The 4,554-nt window shown below is 37.6% G+C and overlaps 1 long non-coding RNA gene across 1 annotated transcript; it reads left to right on the forward strand.

Moving 5' to 3' along the window:
- The first annotated feature begins 1,691 nt into the window (after positions 1-1,691).
- LOC135627199 (uncharacterized) lies at positions 1,692-3,273 on the forward strand. Its single transcript, XR_010492549.1, has 3 exons — positions 1,692-1,789; positions 1,998-2,090; positions 2,946-3,273. It is a non-coding gene; the product is annotated as an uncharacterized LOC135627199 (long non-coding RNA).
- The last annotated feature ends 1,281 nt before the right edge of the window (positions 3,274-4,554 follow it).

Consider the following 4,554-nt stretch of genomic DNA (forward strand, 5'->3'; position numbering starts at 1 on the left):
TTCTTTTTCCCATCATTTCTCTCGAAATAATCGATCCTGTGCCTCCTCCCCCTATAAAACATTCTTTTTTTCTATTCCATGGAATGCTCGACCAATCACATTTTTCTAACGCGATCGGTATCCTAAACTTGTGACGATTAAGATTTAATATAAAATTGCTAATCTATTATCGAACGAGTCACCGTCCGAATCATAATTAAAGATTATTCATGCATCTGTCGGAGGCTCACAGGGGGATGCACCGTGAAGTCTTTAATGTCGTCCATCCACGTGTGCGGCGATCATCACGAGAATCGGATGTGATCATCCATCTACGTGGATGTCTCTTTTCTGCGAGCATTGCTTCAACCGGTTGGCCTTTCGTAGCCTTGCCTGCAACGGCGGTGAGGAAGCTCTATTTATACTATCAAGCTTATCGAAGGGTCGTGGCACGTCTAACCTCAACATGTGGAGACCTATTAGGCACGACGGTGATGTGAAGCAGGTGTCCACGTGTCGACATCTGACACAACCACGCACTATCCTCTCATCAATCGATACATACCTTCCAAATATTCGACCATGAAGCAAACCTTAATTAATACTCACATATGAAATCAGTCTCTTAAACAAATTTATGAAATGTAGTTGGAAATATCTCTTGGTTAGAATTATGTGAGAAAATTAACAACCAAATTTACATTATTTGAATTTTATGTAATTTTTCTTGGAATGCTCGACCATGCACTTTTTATCTTTTGTTTTGATATTGGACAAAGTGGGCACTTTATACTACCGGTGTGGGCTTTGTGTAGCGAAAAGAAATGGTTATGTGTCGGAACGCAGATCTAACATAGAATTGCCGCCCCACGTCAAATGGCGGACAGCCTTTTACCTTGTCGACAGTATATATATATATATATATATATATATATATAAGGGTATAGATCCAAATAAAAAAATAGTAGACTCGTAGTAGTTCCTATTGGAATAGTTATGTTTATATTTAAAAAAATTATATTAAGATTTTTATAATTTTAAAAATAAAATAAATGATCATATTTTATTAAAGTCAATTATTATGATGAAAGATAGTAGGTGACATCACATGTTGGATTGACATCATAAAATCAATAGTTGAAATGATAATTTGAACATCATAAAATCAATAGTTGAAATGATAATTTGAACGTTTCACTATCACCCTTCGCATCAATCTATGTCGCTCGCCTCCCTACCCACTTATAACTCCTTCTAGAGCTTTGCCTTCTTAGTCTTCTCCTATTCCTTCTTTCTTATGATTTTCTTTCAATGCCACACAACTCTTTTTCATCTTTGTGCTCTCTTCCAATTCCAACTTAATTTTTGATATGTTTAATCTATGTCACGCATCTTTTGTTATCATGAAATACATATGCTTTGTCACTAATAAAATGCATCATTATACTATCCTTTGAAATATTTGAATTTCCAAGCAAAAGTGCAGATAAATTTTTGGCCATTAAAAGCTCACACTGAAAGTAGTAGATTAATCTCTCGACATTCGATCAGGTTAATGTCGACAGCTAATACGAGGATGGGATTAAATTTAAATCACTTAAACAAAGAAGACGAATCTAGAAGAATAACAAATAATCTACAGCCCACTGTCTCAGAGAATATTAGAAAACAGGATGGCCGCACCTTGGCTGATTACAACATCCAATGTTGAGAACATGGTTAATGTTCTGAACACGGCGGCAATAATGGCCACGCGAAAGTTCCTCTCTCTCGTCGTCCTCCTCGTCATCGACTTCTGGATGTTGTAATGGTCAGTTCACAAAGCTTCTGTTTCATTTCTCAATTTTCTTGAAGGTCTGTGTTTCTGGTTAGCGACAGAGATGAACCACTAGGATCATTTGGGATAGTACAGATGAAATATTTACTACTTTTGGCATTACAATTTTTTTCTTTATTTACATCTTATCCTGCAAGATGGGACTACTATATTTTATTTATGATTTCTACTTGCTGGACAGTTCGAGCATGATACAGTTCTGATTCCTCGGGAGACATCTTGGTTTGGATATTATCCAGATGGTGCCTTTAACCCAATTTTGCCTCCACAACAGGTGAGGAATACCTTTTAATGTTTTTTACATATGTCTAAGCGTGGGTCAGTAGTTGGTGTCTTTGTCTAATTATGTATGACATGGTGGATATATGTAAGCTTTGTCTTTGTCTAAGTAACTCTGCACCAGACTTGATGATTATTGGGTGCAAACTTGTTTGCATGCAACCATAAAGAAATTCCTAGAGCAGTTTCTACATTAGCAACTGCAGTGTTACATAGGACATTAAGCTCATTTCTGTCTGCTTCTGATCTCTATTAAGTTGAGGATTATAGTAGTCAATTCAGTTGTAAATGAACCTAGCAGAGTTCATCCAGGTCTAGGCTGCAGAACAAATGGGTAGTAGGTTTGTGGTTGAAATGCAGATTCATGGTTAGAATATATCACCGATGATAAACCTTGTAGATGTTACCTCACCGAATAAGCCATTCAAGAGATCCATGCATGTAGATGGAAATTGATAAGATCACCTGAGGCCAATAAGTAGCAGCTTGGTACCAGGCAAAAATCTGATATAGAGTCAAGAATAAGAGTTGACATTGTTCCACATCAGACTTGCAACCAGAGCCTAGTATCATGTTTATATATATTGTTATTGTGCCACATTAATAGGAAATGTTTGTTCATTTTATCTTCAATGGGTCTCTGATTCTGATGAACCCAGTGTTCTCTGAAAATTAAGTATCTGATGCATACGATTGTTTCTTCTATTTTATTCTTTCTTCTATAGGATCGTTTCCTAAATCTCATGTTAATTGAAAAAAGGCTTAGATGATGATGATCACGATTCATGATGACTTATATAAATACCTTTACTACATTTATAATACTTATATAAATAAATGACTTTTTCAGACTACCCTCTACACTGAAGACTGGATTGGTCTAAAAACTTTGGATGATGCTGGGCGAGTCAAATTTATCAGTGTCAAAGGAAATCATCTCAGAATCTCCCAAAGTGACATGAAAAAGCATATCGTGCCATACTTGGAGGAGAAACCAGAAAAGTTGATAAAAAAATGTCCCATGTCAGAATGGGTTTCATCAGCTTGGAATATCCCGATGATGGACAGAATGGATCCGATGGAGGAGTCTCCTCTGCTGTGGTCCATCAAGGGTGCTGACATGTAAATTGTTTGATCCGAATTCCCTACTTAGAATTGAACTAAGAGATGTTTAATACTATTAACCCTAATAATGAATAATTAATAATTAATTAGCGGGTATATGTTTGCCCTACTAGTAATTAAATTTAGTATTGTGATAATTAATTCAAGTATTCTAAATTGTTTCTTTATCTCTGCACATTTCAAATAAGGTTCATCCTACTTAGAAGCTGTGCCAGTGTTGTATGCTAGAGAGGAAATTACAGTTTGCGAGAGAGAAATGACTAAGCAATAGGCGGGTGATGGCGAGAGAGATTCCATTCTTGATTTTACTGCTTGATGATCGTATAGACCAACTTATGCGAGATAATCTTATCCTGTTTGTTTGATTCGGCACAAGAAGACTAAGTGAGAAAAGTAGACCTGACCGCGAAAGAGATCGAATGAATTCCTGTTTGCTTGTTCGGTGTACTTCATTCAGTGTGGAGTTGCACAAAATAAGCCATAAGAGCTATAAGGGTGTCGATATTCTTGACAAAAAGTGGATTTCTAGTAAGCAAGGGCTCATAGTTAGGTTATTGAGTTCGGGGTGCCCTGCTTAGCGAGTTTAGGTTAGGTTAGCGAGTTAGGAAAGGATACTGACTTATGTGCTAAGACATTTTCCTGGTTTACCGAAGCATTAAGTATTGCTAGGCCCAATAAGATTTGCCATTCTCTTAGTTTACCATGGGTTAAAGGACTCGAAATAAGCCCACTCTATATATGTATTGTCGTTTCGTGGAGTGCATCTTCTGCGCGTTGTCAATCATACTCGTCTCGTCTCTTTGCTGGGGGTGCTGGAGAAGGCAATAATCATCAAGGTGTTGGTTAAGCAGTATAGATAAGGCCTTTCTTTTGCTAAGTGGAAGCAACCATGCGGACAAGCCGACAAGCGGGGGAGTGTTACAACTTGTCCATAAGGGCAGCAATCCACTACTTCAGAATGGAACGAGTTTACTACAACTCTTATACCTATACCTCCATCTGTTACTTGAAAGTCGGTTAACCAATATTCTCTTCCAGGGCGGGGCTGATTGATACGGCAGCGCAATTCTTAGTTGATAGTGGAATTATGAGTCGAGCTAGTAGAGTAGTCTTTTGAACTCACTCCTACAGTTGCTCACCTGGACTTGGTTATCACATATGAATTGAGTTCCTGAACAACACTCATTGCTTTTTGAGTAGTAGCTTGGCACTCAATACAAAATTAGTGGGAAGCGCACCCCTCTCTCTACATCAAGGGGTTTGGTCTCTCTCTACATCAAAGGGTTTGGTGCAAAGATTATCTTCTCTTCTTCTCATTATGATTCTCTTCTCTC

Source organism: Musa acuminata, chromosome BXJ2-11 (assembly GCF_036884655.1).
Source record: "Musa acuminata AAA Group cultivar baxijiao chromosome BXJ2-11, Cavendish_Baxijiao_AAA, whole genome shotgun sequence".
NCBI classification, from domain to species: domain Eukaryota; kingdom Viridiplantae; phylum Streptophyta; class Magnoliopsida; order Zingiberales; family Musaceae; genus Musa; species Musa acuminata.